The following is a 6,360-nucleotide window of genomic DNA, read 5'->3' on the forward strand; positions in this document are numbered from 1 at the left end:
CTAGTCGCGCGACGGTCGATCATGATATATAAATCAAGGATTTCGGATCTCTCTAAAACCGGGCTGAAAATCGGTCATTATACGTTTTGCGAAACGATATTTTATAAAAGTGAAGATTTGTATGTGTCTCGTCAAAGAACGTTCCGATGAATCGGACGCGATGCCGCGTCCAAAGTAAATCTGGACGAACGCGAGGCGAGTGTTGAGATATACATTTTCCTCCGTGAACAGATAGAAAAACGAATTCATTTTGTTTTTGTGGTGTGGTGTTGTGTGTGTATTGTAATAAATACGCACACGCGCGCACGCAAAAAGCTACCTAGGCACCGGCGCGTCACGGCGTTTCGAACGTCCGACGCGTCGCTTGTCACGTCTATCATATCATCATCACCCTCATATCTCTCGTATGTGCGGTGTTGGTGTGTGTTAGCTCTAGCTAGCTCCCTGGTTGATCCTGCCAGTAGTTATATGCTTGTCTCAAAGATTAAGCCATGCATGTCTCAGTGCAAGCCGTATTAAGGCGATACCGCGAATGGCTCAATATATCAGTTTTGGTTCCTTAGATCTTACCTCGGTTACTTGGATAACTGTGGTAATTCTAGAGCTAATACATGCAATCAGAACTCTGACCAGTGATGGGATGAGTGCTTTTATTAGATCAAAACCAATCGACGGAGGGCCTCGCGTCCGAAGTCGTTAATTTTGATGAATCTGGATAACTTTTGCCGATCGCATGGTCCAGCACCGGCGACGCATCTTTCAAATGTCTGCCTTATCAACTTTCGATGGTAGTTTCTGCGACTACCATGGTTGTCACGGGTAACGGGGAATCAGGGTTCGATTCCGGAGAGGGAGCCTGAGAAACGGCTACCACATCCAAGGAAGGCAGCAGGCGCGCAAATTACCCACTCCCGGCACGGGGAGGTAGTGACGAAAAATAACGATACGGGACTCTTACGAGGCCTCGTAATCGGAATGAGTACACTTTAAATATTTTAACGAGGAACAATTGGAGGGCAAGTCTGGTGCCAGCAGCCGCGGTAACTCCAGCTCCAATAGCGTATACTAAAATTGTTGCGGTTAAAAAGCTCGTAGTTGCATTTGTGCGCCGCGCTGTCGGTGCACCGCATCCGCGGTGATACTGACACGTCTGCGGAGCATATCGTCGGTGAGCCGTCGGTAAAACGGCGGTTCAATATCAAAATCCTATCGCGGTGCTCTTCGGTGAGTGTCGAGATGGGCCGACAATTTTACTTTGAACAAATTAGAGTGCTCAAAGCGGGCTCAAAATGCTGCTTGAATATTTCGTGCATGGAATAATAGAATATGATCTCGGTTCTATTTTGTTGGTTTTCAGAACTCCGAGGTAATGATTAATAGGGATAACTGGGGGCATTCGTATTGCGACGTTAGAGGTGAAATTCTTGGATCGTCGCAAGACGAACATCAGCGAAAGCATTTGCCAAAGGTGTTTTCATCAATCAAGAACGAAAGTTAGAGGTTCGAAGGCGATTAGATACCGCCTTAGTTCTAACCGTAAATATGTCATCTAGCGATCCGCCGACGTTACTACGATGGCTCGGCGGGCAGCTTCCGGGAAACCAAAGATTTTGGACTCCGGGGGGAGTATGGTTGCAAAGCTGAAACTTAAAGGAATTGACGGAAGGGCACCACCAGGAGTGGAGCCTGCGGCTTAATTTGACTCAACACGGGAAATCTCACCAGGCCCGGACACCGGAAGGATTGACAGATTAACAGCTCTTTCTTGATTCGGTGGGTGGTGGTGCATGGCCGTTCTTAGTTGGTGGAGCGATTTGTCTGGTTAATTCCGGTAACGAACGAGACTCTAGCCTGCTAAATAGGCGTCGTCATTTAGGTGTGCGCCGCTCCGGTGGCGCAACTCACTGGCGACGTATTAAAATTCTTCTTAGAGGGACCGGCGGCTTCGAGCCGCACGAGATTGAGCAATAACAGGTCTGTGATGCCCTTAGATGTCCTGGGCCGCACGCGCGCTACACTGAAGGAATCAGCATGTTCTCCCTGGCCTAGAGGCCCGGGCAACCCGTTGAAACTCCTTCGTGCTGGGGATTGGGGTTTGCAATTATCCCCCATAAACGAGGAATTCCTAGTAAGCGCGAGTCATAAGCTCGCGTTGTTACGTCCCTGCCCTTTGTACACACCGCCCGTCGCTACTACCGATTGAATGATTTAGTGAGGTCTTCGGACCGACACGCGGTGGCTTCACGGCCGTCGGCGTTGCTGGGAAGTTGACCAAACTTGATCATTTAGAGGAAGTAAAAGTCGTAACAAGGTTTCCGTAGGGGAACCTGCGGAAGGATCATTAACGTGTGTGTATGTGTGCGAGACGCGTGATATGTTCACGAACGTTGTTGCGCCGCTGTTGCTGTTGTTGCTGTTGCGACGACGACGACGACGACGACGACGACGACGACTTCGTACATACCGTGTTTACACATATATATATGTAATACATCCATAATGATATATATATATATATACGACATATATACATATATATGTACGTACGCGCGCGCTGCTGTTCGTATCTAATGCGGACGAGCGCGCGCGCGTGTGCGTCCGTGTGTGTGTGCGTGTTTGTATATATGTATAAAAAATAAAAAATAAAATGTGAAATAATTGTCTCTAGCGTCTATTACGCCTAACGGCGCAGCGGCGACGGCGCCGTGGCGGTGGCCGGTGGCGGTGGTGGCATTCGTCGAAAGTGCTACCGCCGCCGCTGCCTCCGCCGCCGTCGACGCGGCCGGGTGGCGGAAAAACGCCGAGAGACGAGCGCCGACCGGGGCATACCAAACGGAGCGTTCGAAGCGGTGAAAATCCCCACTGCCTAGCTCAGGCCCTTTTTTGTCGGTTGGCGCTATACAAAACGATATTTAAGCGGTTAGAAAGATGACAATGTCGTGCGTCACGCCAGCTCGTTGGGGGGTGCGCGGGTCGTCGTCGTTCATCATTCTAAAGGATTCGCGTCGGGGCGTTAAGCTTTTTCGGTGCCGTTTCTTTATGAACGCCTCGGCGCACATGAATTCGACCAACTTTCGACGTTAATACATAAAAACGGACAATCAAGTGGCCGTCGGCGAGAGCCGTAGGCCGCTACCGTAAGTAATAACAACATTAAGAAAAAACCATTACCCTGGACGGTGGATCACTTGGCTCGCGGGTCGATGAAGAACGCAGTTAACTGCGCGTCATAGTGTGAACTGCAGGACACATTTGAACATCGACATTTCGAACGCACATTGCGGTCCGTGGAGAAATATCCAGGACCACTCCTGTCTGAGGGCCGGCTGTTAAAATATAAAAACCACACTGTTCGGTGTCGAACGCGCGCTACGTGCGCTCGCGCCGGTCGATGCGCGCGGCGGTGACGCGCGACGCGGCGGCGGCGGGTTGGTGGGGGGTGATGAACGAGCTCGCGGACGGTGCGATGAGACGATCTCTAATAAGAGTCTCTCGTCCGCGCCGCCGCGGCTCTCACTCTCTCTCTCTCACTATCCGCCGTCGCTGTCGTCGCGCTGCCGCTGCCGCATTACCGCGCGCGGGCGCGCGGGCGCGCGCTCTTTCGAACAATTGACGGTTTCCGTTGAACGTTCTTCGCGACGGACGACGGACGGCGGGGTGCGCCCCACACGTCCGCGTACGCGCTGAGAGCGTTTACGGTCCGTTGTAACGTTGCAAGTTAACGTCCCATAAATCTCAGTTAAAATTTTAACCAAAAAAATATAATCACGAGAAACGTCTCATAAATCGCAATACAGCAAAAAATTGTTCAACCCTTAGCGGGTAACGGTACGTCTCAAGTGGCGTGGGGTCGTGGGAGCATGCTATTGGTTTAACGGATCTTTGTTTTTATAACAAAAATTCCAATGCGCCCGCGCACCAGCACACAGAGTTTACACCAGTGCTCGGGAGAAGGATCCAGGCCTCGGTCGCGTTCACTAGCTAGGTGTCGTCTCACGCACCGACGCACACTCTTTGTGTCGGTTGCGTTCACCAGCTATGTGTCTTCATACGCGCCGGGGCCAATTAGAATTTACGTTATAAATTCACGCCTTGGTCCTATTCATTCTCCGGGCATCATTTAGTTCACGCCACAACCTTTACATCGTCTCGCACCCCAAGGGGTAAGTGTTGAACAAATATTATGAAGACATCATTACTAAGTAGCGTTTATCTATAAGTTAGAGCTCAACATTTTGTCTGTGTCCATAGTTCCATCATTATGTATTCATTATTACTTTTCAATTTGTTTATTTATTTATCTCTTCTATTTTTATTTTACATGCTTTACATTTTGTGACTCCGTTCTGACAGTAAACAATCACATCAACTGCTTTCGGTTTCTGCCCTTACTTCATCGCAAGCCATCTCCGGGTTTACTGTCAGCGGAGCGAATTGTACATATATTTATATATGTATATCATAACTGTGACATTAATTCACAGGTGCGAGTCTTATACTGCGAGTTTTACGCTGCGACTTTGATACTGCTATCTTTACACTACAAGTTTTACACTGCAAAGTTTACACTGCGACTTTTATACTGCGAGTTTATGCTGCGACTTTTATACTGCAAGTTTTTACACTGCAAGTTTTACACTGTTGAAATTCATATCAACTTTCACCGGAACCATCACATCCTGCTACCTACCGGCGCTCCCTGCTCTCGACTTGCAGCCGCCTGATCAGTTCTGGGAGATCGTGCAGCTGCCTACCACCACCATCAGGGGAGTACCGAACTGCGCGGTGCAAAATTAGACCAGGCCATCTGCCCTTAATTAATTAAATAAATATATTTCTTCTACTGTTACCCTTTCATTTTCAATTATATTCTTAAAACGGCACACTGGCGCCCTTAACGTGGTATTAAAAGGTCTGATTTTGCATTGTAGTGTAGTTATGTGATTGTTTTTTTATTTAATTAATTTTGTAAAACGTTATTTTTGCCTTTTCTATCTGCCAGCAACTGAAGTGTACATCCTTCACTTAAAAAAGTTTTTGTTTAGTTTAACATACATTTTGTTCTTATGTTGTAACTTTTTTTGCTTCTGCTATTTTTTCATAGGACCGTACACATTAGTTGCAGTTATACGCATCATTTTCATATTTTTTTGTGTTATTTTTTTTAATTCTTATACTAGCAACCATAACGTTCGTTAATGAATTTGTAACAGAACGGAGTAGATTGAGTAGAATACTTGTTCAACACCTTCCTTATTGTGGTGCATTTAATTTTTTCTTCCTTCTCTCTTAGCTATTTTATAAAAATAGATTAAACATGGCGCTATTGTTAACAACTTACGTAAACAAATCGCTACACTGGGTCCTCTTTTTCCTTCTGGGGATGTTTTATACTAATAGAGTCAATCAAATTTCGGACGATTCCGATAGCGTAGAAGACATGCTTGTTAAGACATACGTTATTCTTGATTCTTTATATAAAATGTATAATTAAAAATAATTCTCTCTTAGTGTATGTATTAGAAGACATGGCCGGTAAAAATGTTGGAACATGGCACATAAAGGATTTAAAAATAATAGGTTTGAATAAATAATAAACATAATGCGACACAACATGAACTGAAGCATTACCATTAACTGCGTAATATTTCGTTTGGGTTATTAGAATGAATCTATAACCTTCATAATTGTTTGGTCGCGTTAGTAATCCTTATAATGATTACTATTGCTAGTTTGTTTGCGAGAAGTATGAAAGAATGAGTTTAAAAGGATAAAAATGAAATTGTTATCAATAAGTTCGGATTTTATTTCCTTTAAATGAAATAAAATCCTTCGGTGACGCGCGGGGTAATGTAACGTTGCAAGTTAACGTCCCATAAATCTCAGTTAAAATTTTAACCAAAAAAATATAATCACGAGAAACGTCTCATAAATCGCAATACAGCAAAAAATTGTTCAACCCTTAGCGGGTAACGGTACGTCTCAAGTGGCGTGGGGTCGTGGGAGCATGCTATTGGTTTAACGGATCTTTGTTTTTATAACAAAAATTCCAATGCGCCCGCGCACCAGCACACAGAGTTTACACCAGTGCTCGGGAGAAGGATCCAGGCCTCGGTCGCGTTCACTAGCTAGGTGTCGTCTCACGCACCGACGCACACTCTTTGTGTCGGTTGCGTTCACCAGCTATGTGTCTTCATACGCGCCGGGGCCAATTAGAATTTACGTTATAAATTCACGCCTTGGTCCTATTCATTCTCCGGGCATCATTTAGTTCACGCCACAACCTTTACATCGTCTCGCACCCCAAGGGGTAAGTGTTGAACAAATATTATGAAGACATCATTACTAAGTAGCGTTTAT

The 6,360-nt window shown here is 45.9% G+C and overlaps 2 non-coding genes across 2 annotated transcripts; both read left to right on the plus strand.

The window, feature by feature from the left end:
• Positions 1-441: 441 nt before the first annotated feature.
• LOC137927596 (small subunit ribosomal RNA) lies at positions 442-2,344 on the plus strand. Its single transcript, XR_011107785.1, has one exon. It is a non-coding gene; the product is annotated as a small subunit ribosomal RNA (ribosomal RNA).
• An 824-nt stretch (positions 2,345-3,168) lies between these two features.
• Positions 3,169-3,325, plus strand: LOC137927586 (5.8S ribosomal RNA). Its single transcript, XR_011107776.1, has one exon. It is a non-coding gene; the product is annotated as a 5.8S ribosomal RNA (ribosomal RNA).
• Positions 3,326-6,360: the final 3,035 nt, after the last annotated feature.

Source organism: Battus philenor, unplaced genomic scaffold, assembly GCF_028537555.1.
Source record: "Battus philenor isolate CCGP_79_NKW_IND1 unplaced genomic scaffold, ilBatPhil1.0.hap1 SCAF_34, whole genome shotgun sequence".
NCBI classification, from domain to species: domain Eukaryota; kingdom Metazoa; phylum Arthropoda; class Insecta; order Lepidoptera; family Papilionidae; genus Battus; species Battus philenor.